The sequence below is a fragment of the Natator depressus genome, chromosome 5, assembly GCF_965152275.1.
Source record: "Natator depressus isolate rNatDep1 chromosome 5, rNatDep2.hap1, whole genome shotgun sequence".
Classification (NCBI taxonomy): domain Eukaryota; kingdom Metazoa; phylum Chordata; order Testudines; family Cheloniidae; genus Natator; species Natator depressus.
The window spans coordinates 17,617,961-17,632,053 of NC_134238.1; the positions used below are offsets into that span (position 1 = coordinate 17,617,961).

Sequence of the window (14,093 nt, forward strand, 5' to 3'; positions counted from 1 at the left end):
ATCCAACTCCTCCTTTTCTGCCCATCTAGGCACTGAGATACTATGATGATTTGGGCCATATAAATAGTACATGATAACTTTTTTAGCACTGTCCCTCTGGCCTGCTCTTGCACTGTGACAGACTGTCACCATACCTCAGCATGGCAGAAAACAAACTTGGCCTGCAATATTCAGAGTTGCCTTAGCAAATGCAAATGGTGCTGCTTTGACTGGATTCCTGGTTTGTTTTTGCTCTACACACCCCTTCTCTATACACCCCACCAACCATTCATCAGCCTTAATGCATATATTATTATGCAAGTATTCTGGTGCCCAAATTAAATGGGTGACTTTGATCTCCCAAAAGAGGGAATATAACTGGAGTGTCATGGGGGCTGCACGTTTAAGGAAAGTCAGGGCCCAGCCTACCTGTGACAGGCTCCTGCAAGGGAGAGCGGACCAACTCAGACCTATTTGGAAGTAATTACACCTGTAGGTATGGCAAGGGGTGTGACAGGTTGTCTTCCTCCTGGGCATTCGCCTTTCTCACTATAGATCTGCTGTTTGGGGGTCTGTCCTTTCAGTAACTCAGCCCAGAATCCCAGTCACAAGTTTAAGGGCACTTCTTTTGGGGTACACATGAAGAGTCCAATGATGCAGAAATCTACAGTAGTCAGTAAGGACTTCAGGGCTTCTCTCCTTGGGTTGGCGTTTTAGCATCTGGACCCTTGCACCTTCAGAATCTGGACTCCAGTTAGCTTCCCTGCCAAGGGATGGACTTCTGTCAATGTCCCCTCCTTAGAGGGTGATAGGAGAGTCTGGTCCACCCTCTCCACCAGGCTCCAATCCAGGGCCCAATGGTAGCCAGCTAACACTTGCATCTTGGGGTGCTATGTAGTTGCCTCCCTGGATGACTTCCTACCAGGATCCCCTCTTCCTGCAGGGAAAAATAAAGAACTGAACACAACATTAAAGTTCCTGACCTTCACAAGTCACCAGTACCTCCTTTGCAAGGTTGTTCAGGTCAGTATCTCCAAACTTTAGGCAGCCAGAGCTCCATGGATGTTCCCTCCCATTAGGTGTTTGCTTCTGAGCTGCTCTGCTTCTCTTGTTAAGCTCCACTTCCAGCGTATGCAGGCTTTGTAGGTGCAGTGGGGCAGGGCCACCTGGGCCCAGATCTGCTCCTGAACCCCTTCTTCTCCAGTGTAGGTTTTGTATACCCCAATCAGAGTGTCTGATTGTTCGCTAATTAGCTAATGAGCCTGATAAAGTCTCAGCTGAGGTGGATCCTAGAGACAGAAAGCTCTTGAGGGGAGGAGCTCTGTGGCCTGTGATGTCCAGGAGGTAAGATTAGATGATGGTCACTTCTAGCCTTAAAGTTCCCAGGAGAGCTGAGCCAGGAGTGCTCACCAGAACCTGGAATGTTTGCTCTGAGGCAGAGGGAACTCCCAAATAGTAGCAGGAAGCCCAGCCTGGCAGCGACTATTTGCTGCCCCAGACAGGAGCAACAGTTGACAGATCTCTATAGACGCCCTGGATCTGTGGAAGAGTTCTTCCCAGGTTGTAGCAAGAGACCTGATTCCAGGAAAGGGACCCGAGCTGAGAGAACCCTACTGCAGGGGAGTGGTGGACCCAGGTGGGGATGGAGAAACTGAATTATTCTATTTCCTAGCTAAGATCCCAGGGTGAAGCCCTTCTTATATTTTCATTGGGTCTTTGATAAATCAGCTGGACCCCTCAGAAGGGGCATTGTTTCCTATATAAAGCTTTGTTAAACTTATTGATGACATTAAGGTAAAATGAGGCAGGGAGGACCTACAATGCCACACTTGGCCAGCAGGACATGCTAGAAGAGGTACACCCAGTGACATGGGGTTAACATAATGAAATTAGGAAAGGGAAACTACAGGGTGCCTACCAGGAAAAAAAGCTTCTTGGTCGGTTACTCTGTGCAATAGACTCAAGAGAGAAGATAGCGGATACCCCCTTGTTTGGACATTTTAAAAGCAGATTGGACAAAGCATTGGTTTTGTGGTTGCAGCAAAGGAATGGGAGTTAGAAGATCTGGAGTCTATTCCTGACCTCCTATGTCATATTGGTCATGTCACCTTCTTGGGCACGTTGCCCATAGCCCAGTCCTGTGTGGGGCTGTGTTCCTTCAACTCCCATTAGTTTATTAATATGTGTAGTAGTATTAGTGAAGAAACAATCCTGAATCAGCTAAGGTAGGGTCTAGAGTTTAGACCTTTGTCTATTATTTTTCTTAAGACATCTTCTGTGATTGAAATTAAAAACAACTCGCACTCCTTAAGTATCAGAGGGTAGCCATGTTAGTCTGTATCCACAAAAACAACCAGGAGTCTAGTGGCACCTTAAAGACTAAGGGTACGCCTACACTACCCGCCTGATCGCTCTGCTGTCAACTCCTGTACTCCACTGTGGCGAGAGGCGGAAGCGGAGTCGACGGGGGAGTGGCGGCAATCGACCCCGCTCCGTGAGGACATGAGGTAAGTCGACCTAAGATACGTCGACTTCAGCTGCGCTCTTCTCGTAGGTGAAGTTGCGTATCTTAGGTCGATCCCTTCCCCATAGTGTAGACCGGGCCTAACAGATTTATTTGGGCGTAAGCTTTCGTGGATAAAAAACCAGATTAAAAAAAAGAAGTGGTTTTTTTTTACCCACGAAAGCTTATGCCCAAATAAAGTGTTAGTCTTTAAGGTGCCACCGGACTCCTTGTTCCCACTCCTTAATTATGGAATCATACAGGTCTGTGTGCACAATAGGCACGTATAGAGCCCTATCACTTAGAGCAGAACATAGCACTGGCAATAAATTTCATTTCACTACATTGCAAGTTACCTACACAGCCTTATCATTACAATTTGTCACACTACCTTCTTTCTTGTGTGTTTTTATACGTCACTGGACTCTCATCTCCCCACAACCTGTTGCTACAGGCTACGTAGCTCTCAGATGTAATGAAAAAAGTTTTTTTTTAAAAAAGAAAAAGTTAATAGCCACAGCTACCCTGTTGTCTTCTGCTCCCACAGGCTGTTCAGCCACATTGTGTAATATCAACCAAATCCTGAGTTAGAGGGACACGCTGCTGTAATTTCTATTGCAGCTGTTACTCTGCAAAACGTTCAGTATCACAAGAGATAGGAACATTTCCCAGGCGCGAGACTTGCAAGAAGCAGCCTGGTGATGGTGCTAGTTGTAAAATAAGTAAAATAATAAACAAACAAAGCCCTTTGATGACCAAAGCTTGCTACAGAGACAGCAACAGATTAAAAACACACATTACTGTGAGAGAGGCAGTTAGGAAAATTCTCTCTCTTATTCCTCCCCCAACATGTCCAGTATTTTCATCTGATTGTAGCCTCTTTAATTTCTGATTAAATGAGAATACCAGCTGATATTCTTCTCTTGATGCAGAGTATTGGGGAGAGCAGAACATTGTAGATCTGGCTCAATTATTGAGCTGACTAGAGAGGAGAGTCCCTAGGTCACTTTCTTTCTCTGGTGGGAACTAATGGTTATAATAAGAGTCTGTGACTTGGGAGGACTCTCAACCCAGTGATTACCTGCCCGTGAACCTCAATTTAAAAGAAAAAAGAGTCTGAGATTATGTAAGTGAAATACAAGCAGCTCTGTGTAATAGACACAGTGACAACTTGGTTTTACAGTGAACATTCTGGGGCAAACAGTCCAGAAAAGGATTTTCATAACCTCTTCTCCTCCACCAAAAAAAAAAAAAACTTACGGCTTTGGCTACAGATGCCCAGAAAGGAAGGGGCAGGGTTCTTAAAAGTGTAGACTGCCACACAGGGATGCAGATTAATTATGCTGTTTATAATGGTCACTGATTCATAGCACAAGATTCGTAGAACAACCTTGAGAAAGTCGTCTACACACACACTCTCTCTCTCTCTCTCTCTCTGTATTAGTTCACCCGTCTGCAAACTACTTGGTGACTTTCAGCATCTGCAAAGAGCTTTGATATACTTGGATGAAAAGTGCTATTGCATATGAGTGTAAAGTGTTGCAGTGTGTGCGCATGTGTCTTAACAAGAGAATCCCACAAAAATATTCCTTCTTGATCTTTGACAAAACACAGGGACCAGGATGCTTATGCTTGCATAGAGGAGGGGTAAGGGCCTGAGGTAGGTGTTTATTTTCAGTCCTGTTAGAAAAGGCTTCAAAATTTTCTTTAAAAGACATGAAAGGCCATGGCTGCAGCGCTCTTGTGGAGCAAATGTCTGAGCTATTCTCTATTAGTATAAAATTCATGTCCCTTTTGGTCTGTCTTCCTCTTTGTAGTCATTGGCCATCCTCAGGTACAGAGACAAGATATGAAAAAATAAAATAGCCTGGGAAAATTCCACTGTTCTTATAATTTTTCTTATGAGTTAAATCTTTCTTTCGTATTACATTTTCTAGTCACAATTTAGCTAAATCCCAGTCCTTAGAAGCTTCCAAGCATATTGGTGTCTGAGACATGCTCAGCTGTTATTGAGCTCAATGGGAATCATGTTCACGCATCCAAGGGCAAAAATTTGCCCACTGTTAGGTATAAAGTGCACAGTGAAAAAATAAGGCACATTTATCCACAGTGCAGATGGTGTATGGTCAATAACTGATGTCTGTACTGTAAGTCATAAAGGCTGCAGTAAAATAAAATCTTCAGGCTGTTATGAAGTGACGGATAACTGTGACCTTTGATTTCTCTCCCTATTTTCCCTATTAGGAGTAGATTACATGGAGAGAACATTTATTAACATCCTGCTGCTGTGGTCTTCAAACAGGCATCTTCATTCAAGAATCATATTGAAGTCTGTACTTAGGACAAACAGTATTTTTTGTAACGTACTGTGAGATTTAACTGCTTGTATGCCTAGAATATAGGGTCGAAATTGCTCATGCATGCTTCTCCATTTTACAACAAAACTTACACCTTTATTATGTAATAACGATCCAGAATGTTATTGCTTAAAATGGCATTACAATATTTTGGATTATTAGAAGAGAATGCTCTTATAATTCATTTATGATTGGTTCTATAAGTCCTTATAGAAAAGGATACATTTTCCATAGGATTTAAAACACATTCTATTAAAATTTAACAGAAAATTACATTTGTCCTGGTAATAGCTTGCCTTACCTGATCACTCTCGTTACAGTGCGTATGGTAACACCCATTGTTTCATGTTCTCTGTGTATATAAAATCTCCCCACTGTATTTTCCACTGCATGCATCTGATGAAGTGAGCTGTAGCTCACGAAAGCTTATGCTCAAATAAATTTGTTAGTCTCTGAGGTGCTACAAGTACTCCTTTTCTATTTGTGCTGAAGAATTCTATACAATGGCTCGTAAAATCTACAGAAAGGATATTCTATGGGTTTTTAAGGTAATCTCTGTATATCCTATTAAAAGTGTGTAGATCCCTATTAGTTTCATCCCTATTCAACTGATTTCATACTTATTTAATTCTATAGGTCTTTTCTGTAAGAGCAGAATGTGTACAGTCATAACCTAAGAACATAATATAAGAACATAAGAATGGCCATACTGGGTCAGACCAAAGGTCCATCCAGCCCAGTATCCTGTCTACCGACAGTGGCCAATGCCAGGTGCCCCAGAGGGAGTGAACCTAACAGGTAACGATCTAGTGATCTCTCTCCTGCCACCATCTCCACCCTCTGACAAACAGAGGCTAGGGACTGAAATGCTGATGTTACAAATTTTGCATGTGTGATACAAGGATCTTGCATATACTATTAAAGAGTGTAAAATTTAAATGCTGTGAGCTGAATGGAGCACTGATCTGAGGAGAAATTGGTACGCCACGGTGTACAGCTTCTTTGGAAGCAGCAGGTTGGTGAATACTGTGAGTGTCCAGTGGACCAAGGGTTGGATGCTCCAGGGAGACACTCAGAGGGCTCAAGGGTTACCGTTTGGCAATCACTAACCTGTAGAGAGAAAGCATGGCCAGCGAGGCCTAGAGGGGAAAGCTTGTGTTGTCCACAGCCAGAGGAGTTGGGGACCTGACCTGTGGCAGGCCCAGACAAGGTTTCCTCATGCTAACATCATGTGGTAGCAATGTGCCTCACAACCCTGCGTACCCCTGGGAAGAGTAAGATTCATTGCTTCCAAAGAAACAGTATACCCCAGAGTACCAGGTTCACCTTGGCTCACCACTCTGCTTAATACACCACACTTAGATTTGTTTATAGTGAAATCAAGTACAAATTTATTTAACAAAGCATAGAGATTCAAGTAGTAGCAACTAGAAATATTGGAAACAAATGGTTATGTATAAAACAAAACCATAACACACAGTCCAGAGTCTAGACTTAATTAACAAAATATTCTCAAGTCTAGTATAGTATTGGTCACCCTTGCAGAGCTTTACAGCTAGGCTAGGCTAGGCATGATCCCTGCATATTCCCTCAATACTGACGTGTGGTCCTGGCACTTTTATTAATAGGGTTTTTTTTTATTTTTAAATGGAGACAATGAAAATAATCCCTTCTATAAAATGATTTTTGCATCAATATATAATGAAGACAGTATCAAAGGTTGGCAGCTTCTCAACTGGTCAATGCGACATTCAATTTGACTCTTTTTTCATAGGAAATAAGGGGTAAATGATGATAATTTCTTGTCCTATCCTCTTATCTCTCTGATAGATTTGCCAGGCTGTGGAGTTCCACTAGCTAGGACATAGCTGAGTCCACACCACCCTGAACTGTAGCAATGTAGGAAGCATTCACAGGGAAAAAATGAGTTAACTGAGCATAGCTGTGCTTTGGTGGACCCTGGCTGCTGGAATGACCCCTTGGGATCATGAAAATTTGGGTGTAACAGAGAGAAATTCTGAGGCTGTTCTATCTTATGCTGGACCATTGGTTGACTCCAGAACTGGAGACTTCAATTGGTTAAAAATAACCTTTGCACCCACTTGCACCTCTCCAGTTGCACTGAGGATGTCTCAGCTACAATTGAGGATCAAGCTCAAAATGCCCTGACCACCCATGCCTGCTCTAACCACTTGGCATATTTCCAAATCCTTTACAGCTACCTTTCATGTGTAACTACAGCGATATTTCATTTTCATTTCTGATGGCTCTAGTCTGTTCCTCTTCAGAGCCATGAAGATCTGCTTTTGTGAATTTCTGCACTAACTGACCTTCATGTTGAAAACTATAGAAGCATGAAAATAATCAAAAAGCATCAAACAAGACAAGAAGTATCTTTACTTGGTTGAACTGCAAGGCTTTATGTAGAATATCAGTATTATTTTTCTTAAGACACTATTGTTTCCAAGGCTGGTCTGATGGGAGATATATTGAGAACTTACTGTCTCGGTTTGGATATGTAGACCGGGGTAGTCAATAGGCAGATGTGGGCCAAATCCGGACCACCAGATGCTTTTAAACAGACCCCGAAATGTTTTTATTTACTTATTATCATTATTGTTAGTATTTTTTATTATTTTCTTCGGAGCCTTGACCTTGATTATACCTTGATCCAGAAATGTGGATCTTGACAAAAAATAATTGACTACCCTGATGTAGAGCATCCCTGACAGGTGTTTGTCCAACCTGCTCTTAAAAATCTCCAATGACGGAGGTTCCACACCCTCCCTAGGCAATTTATTCCAGTGCTTAACCTCCCTGACAGTTAAGACATTTTTCCTAATGTCCAGCCTAAACTGCCCTTGCTACAATTTAAGCTCACTGCTTCTTGTCCTATCCTCAGAGGTTAAGAAAACATTTTTTTCTCCCTCCTCCTTGTAGGAACCTTTTATGTACATGAAAACTGTTATCATGTCCCCTTTCAGTCTTCTCTTCTCCAGACTAAACAAACGCAATTTTTTCAATCTTCCCTCATAAATCATGTTTTCTAGACCTTTAATAATTTTTGTTACTCTTCTCTGGACTTTCCCCAATTTGTCCATATTTTTTTCTGAAATGTGGCGCCCAGAACTGGACACAATACTGCAGTTGAGGTCTAATCAGCGCATAGTAAAGTGGAAGAATTACTTCTTGTGTCTTGCTTACAACATTCCTGCAAATACATCCCAGAATGATGTTTGCTTGTTTTTCAACAGTGTTACATTGTTGACTCATATTTAGCTTGTGATCCACTATGTTACCCCCAGGTCCCTTTCCGCAGTCCTGCTTCCTAGGCAGTCATTTCCCATTTTGTATGTGTGCAACTGATTGTTCCTTCCTAAGTGGAGTACTTTGGAGAAATGGTCTGAGTAAATAGGATGAAATTCAATAAGGACAAATGCAGTTTGTCCAGATCATTTTGCATTTTAATCCTGTCCTCCAAAGCACTTGCAATCCCTCCCCACTTCGCATTGTCCGCAGACTTTATAAGTGTCCTCTCTATGCCATTATCTAAATCACTGATGAAGATATGAACAGAACTGGACCCAGAACTGATCCCTAAGGGATCCCACTTGATATGCCCTTCCAACTTGACTATCAGCCACTGATAGCTACTCTCTGGGAACAGTTTCCCAACCAGTTAGACACCCACCTTATAGTAGCTCCATCTAGGTTGTATTTCCCTAGTTTGTTTATGAGAAGGTCACGTGAGACTGTATCAAAAGCCTTACTAAAGTCAAGACATACCACATCTACCTCTTCCCCCTTATCCAAAAGGGTTATCACCCTGTCAAAGAAATCAACAAGGTTTGTTAACCTGTCAAAGAAAAAAATTTGCTAGCCCATGAAATGATATCTGCATTTTAACACCATTTTCAGTAATAAGGCTTCTGCTTGCAGGAATACTAACATGATTCATGTATTAAGTGTACCTGCAATATACAGCAGGATATGTGTGTGTGTATGGGGGGGTACTCACTGGTATTTATCTTGAAATGTCTCATGTTAATGCCCAATTTCAACAAAGCAACCTTAACAAAATACTAGGCCAATTTTACTCCCATAAATGGAGCTCACCTGGAGAGGAGTATTCTTTCTCTGAAAGACTACTTTAAATTCCAGTCAGGTATCCATAGGAACCTTGACTACGGAGGCTACTTGCAAGGTGCCCTGAATTTGGATATCTTGTGGTGACCTAGCCCAGCCTGTTTTGAGGACAGAGCCAAGGAGAAAAGATACCTGATCTTTTAAATGGTACCTTTCATCCCAAAGCACTTTATAAACTCAGACCCTGATCCTGAAGTGATTTCAGAAGTGATCCTGCACCTCATTCTGCTGCACGAGATCAGTGTAGAATGCTGGCTGCCGAAAGGGTCCACCCTTGTGGAAGAGTCATGGAAGAGATATGGTGCAGATGGGGTTGAATAAGAGCTATCTGGTCAGGAGCAAGCAGCAGAGATGGATGCAGGTGGCAGGGGTGGGAAGCAGGGTCAGATATGTGTGCTCCCAGCTGAAGTAATGATCACTTGGAGAGTTGATATCTACAGAGCAATTTAAAAACCCTGCATTTCCTTACAATTGCTTTCCTTTGTCCTATGTTTTAATTTCACTGCATGAGTCCAATATAGCTTCTCGTGACCTGGGGATATTTGATCTGTCAAATGATGTTATGTACAGATGATACAAAGCAGCTATTCAAACTTTAAGAAGACAAACAGAGGAGAGAATAAATAAAGGGGTCAAATTCTTCCCTAAGTTATACCATTGTAAATATGAGTAACTCCAGTGAGTTTAATGGAGCTACTCTGAATTTACCCCAGTCTAACACAGTTGGACTGTGGTGCATTGGCTTACATGTAGCTTTTAAAAAAAAATCACACGTTTTGCAAGTGAACACTGAAAAATGCAAGGGAAATGTTTTTAAAAGATCTGAATATATGAGATGACAAGCCCACCTTTTAACTACATGCACTTAAGAGTCTTCCCAGTCTCAGTGTTGACAGAGGTTGGGCAGTGGGTGACAGCTGTTATCTTTTTTGGGTCGGTAGAAACACATTCTTTATTCAGACATACAAAGAGAAGACACTTTGCATTAGGAAAAGCTGCCATTTCTCTGAGTTAAAAATGTGTCCTCTTGTCGTAAGGTCAGCTATAGTTTCTTAGAAGGTATTTCTAGAAATATTGAGGTCATCCCAACACGCAGCTCTCTAAAGTAGCTGTTCCTGCTGGCAAGCACTCAATTAGTCGCTAAGGCTCCTTTGCAGACTCATTACAGAGATTCTCTGACATTTTCTGTAGTAAATGCGTCCTCCTGTGTACCTTAAGGAGGAAGCCCCATTTGTCAGTATTCAGAGATGAGATCCAACATTCTAAGCCAATGTAGAATCCCCAGGAAAGGCACATCTTTGACTGTCCTTTCAAGAAATTCTTTGGAAGATGCCGCAGTACTGTTTTCTTAGAACCAGACTGTCAACCTGTGATAATTTTGGTGTCACATTTAGTGGTGAACTGCAAAAGAAACATTATAATTGAGTTAAACCCAGCTTTTTTCTTTGAGTAACCCCACCAGCAAGACTGCTGGGTGCACTCAGCATAGAAATGTATAAACTAACCATTTAAAAATTCTTTTCTCTCTATAAAATATCTTGGTTATCTTTGGTGCCTAGATGTCCTAATATATGATGTTACATACACCAGATATCTGCAAGAGAAGCCATGGTATTTGTTTTTAAAAAGTTAGTTGATGACAGGCTGATCCTGAAATCATTATTCATTTAACTGGCCCCACTTACATCAATGAGATTACTAGCAAATAAACAGAACTGCACATTAGGGTCCATATTTCTGTGCTGAATGTCCCCCACAGCATTATTAGTGGGGACATTGGCACATAAATCTGGGCTAAATTCCATTTCATTCTTTCTTTGACCCTTTGCAAAGGCCAACTGCAACGTCAACATCAAGAACAAAAACTTTTTACTTAGATTACTGGCTCAGTGGATAGGAGGAAGCAGTAGACGTAATATATCTTGATTTTAGTAAGACCTTTGACACAATCCCATAGGACATTTTCATAAACAAAGTAGGAGAATGTGGTCTAGATTAAATTACTATAAGGTGGGTGCAAAACCATACTCAAAGAATAGTTATCAGTGGTTCTCTGTCAAACTGGGGAGCCTTATCTAGCAGGGTGCTGAAGGGGTCTGTACTGGGTTGGGTACTATTCAATATTTTTAATTAATGGTTTGCATAATGGAGTGGAAAATATGCTTTTAAAATTTACAGCTGACACCAACCTGGGAGGGGTTGCTAGCACTTTGGAGAAGAGGAGTAGAATTTAAAATGACCTTGACAAATTGGAGAATTAGTCTGAAATCAAACAAGATGAAATTCAGTAAAGACAAGTGCAAAATAGGACTCTTAAGAAGGAAAAATCAAATGCACAGTTACAAAATGGGAAATAACTGGCGGGGCAGTAGTACTGCTGAAAACAATGTAGGGGAGCTAATTATCGTGCTCTGCTCAGCCCTGGTAAGGCCTCAGCTGAAGTACTGTGTCCAGTAGCGGATGCCACATTTTAAGAAAGATGTGGACAAACTGGAGAGAGTCCAGAGGAGGGCAACAAAAATGATAAAAGATGTAGAAAACTCAACCTATGAGGAAAAAAAAATAAACTGGGCATGTTTAATATTGAGGAAAGAAGACTGAGCGGGGGGACCTGATAACAGTTTTCAAATATTTTAAGATGTGTTATAAAGAGGATGGGGATCAATTGTTCTCCATGTTCACTGAGGGTAGGACATGAAGTAATGGGCTTAATCTGCAGCAAGTCAGATTTAGGTTAGATATTGGGAAAAGCTTTCCAACTACAGGGGTAGTTAAGTGCTGGAATAGGCTTCCAAGGGAGGTTGTGGAATTCCCTGCACTGGAGGTTTTTAAGAACACATTAGACAAACACCTATCAAGGATTGTTTTGGTCAGTTGTTCTCAACCTGCAGCCCGTGTGCTGATTGTGGCCCAATCAGCGCACAGCTGTGGCCTGTGTGAGATTCTCAGGGTCATAGAGCTAGTATATATGTTTAAAACACAGAGAGAGCTGCATATGCGGCCCACAATGGTAAATAGGTTGAGAACCACTGATCTAGATATACGTGGTCCTGCCTCACTGGGTGGGGCTGGACTCGATGACTGCAAGGTCCCTTCCAGCCCTACGTTTCTAAGGATAAAAATGTCTTTCCTTTGTTCCTAAGAACTCTTTAGATTGCTAAAACAACTTAGATTTTAAGCTTTTTTGGGACGGGACTATTTTTTTAAAAAATTGTGTTTGTACAGTGTTTAGCATGCTTGGAGGGGTCCTAGGCAGAGCTGGCTAAAAACAACAATTCTATTTTATGAAAAAAATTGAGGTTTTGGAATTTGGATTTCTGATGTGTGTGTGGGGACCTTCAGAAATGTTTCAGTACAAAAACAGAGAGAAAGATATATCAACATGAATTCACCAAGGGCAAGTCATGCCTGACCAACCTGATTGCCTTCTATGATGAGATAACTGGCTCTGTGGATATGGAGAAAGTGGTGGGCGTGATATATCTTGACTTTAGCAAAGCTTTTGATACGGTCTCCCACAGTATTCTTGCCTGCAAGCTAAAAAAGTATGGATTGGATGAATGGACTATAAGGTGGATAGAAAGCTGGCTAGATTGTTGGGCTCAATGGGTAGTGATCAACGGCTCGATGTCTAGTTGGCAGCCCGTAACAAGCGGAGTGCCCCAGGGGTCGGTCCTGGGGCCGGTTTTTTTCAGCATCTTTATTAATGATCTGGATGATGGGATGGATTGCACCCTCAGCAAGTTTGCAGGTGACACTAGGCTGGGGGGAGAGGTAGATACGCTGGAGAGTAGGGGTAGGGTCCAGAGTGACCTAGACAAATTGGAGGATTGGTCCAAAAGAAATCTGATGCAGTTCAACAAGGACAAATGCAGAGTCCTGAACTTAGGATGGAAGAATCCCATGAAGGACCTGGGGATTACAGTGGATGAGAAGCTGCATATGAGTCAGCAGTGTGCCCTTGTTGCCAAGAAGGCTAATGGCATATTGGACTGCATTAGTTGGAGCCTTGCCAGCAGATCGAGGGAAGTGATTATTCCCCTCTATTTTGCACTGGTGAGGCCACATCTGGAGTATTGTGTCCAGTTTTGAGCCCCCCACTACAGAAAGGATGTGGACAAATTGGAGAGAGTCCAGTGGAGGGCAACAAAAATGATCAGGGGGCTGGAGCACATGACTTATGAGGAAAGGTAGAGGGAACTGGGCTTGTTTAGTCTGCAGAAGAGAAAAGTGAGGGGGGATTTGATAGCAGCCTCCAACTACCTGAAGGGGGGTTCCGAAGAGGATGGAGTTTGGCTGTTGTCAGTGGTGGCAGATGACAGAACAAGGAGCAGTGGTCTCAAGTTGCAGTGGGGTAGGTCTAGGTTGGATATTAGGAAACACTATTTCACTAGCAGGGTGGTGAAACACTGGAATGGGTTGCCTAGGGAGGAGGTGGAATCTCCATCGTTAGAGATTTTTAAGGCCCAGCTTGACAAAGCCCTGGCTGGGATGATTTAGTTGGGGTTGGTCCTGCTTTGAGCAGGGGGTTGGACTAAATGACCTCGTTAGGTCTCTTCCAACCATAATCTTCTATGGGTATGTCTACACTACGGAATAAGGTCGAATTTATAGAAGTCGGTTTTTTAGAAATCGGTTTTATATATTCGAGTGTGTGTGTCCCCACAGAAGTGCATTAAGTGCATTAACTCGGCGGAGTGCTTCCACAGTACCGAGGCTAGAGTCGACTTCCGGAGCGTTGCACTGTGGGTAGCTATCCCACAGTTCCCGCAGTCTCCGCTGCCCATTGGAATTCTGGGTTGAGATCCCAATGCCTGATGGGGCTGAAACATTGTCGCGGGTGGTTCTGGGTACATATCGTCAGTCCCTCCCTTCCCTCCCTCCCTCCGTGAAAGCAAGGGCAGACAATTGTTTCGTGCCTTTTTTCCTGAGTTACCTGTGCGGACGCCATACCACCGCAAGCATGGAGCCCGCTCAGGTAACCGTCACCGTATGTCTCCTGGGTGCTGGCAGACGCGGCACGGCATTGCTACAGAGTAGCAGCAACCCATTGCCTTGTGGCAGCAGACGGTACAATACGACTGGTAGCCGTCCTCGTCATGTCCGAG

At 42.7% G+C, this 14,093-nt stretch overlaps 1 protein-coding gene across 1 annotated transcript in view; it reads left to right on the top strand.

Moving 5' to 3' along the window:
* Positions 1 to 14,093, top strand: part of DCC (DCC netrin 1 receptor) — a 954,381-nt gene that overhangs the window by 528,400 nt on the left and 411,888 nt on the right. The window lies entirely within an intron of this gene.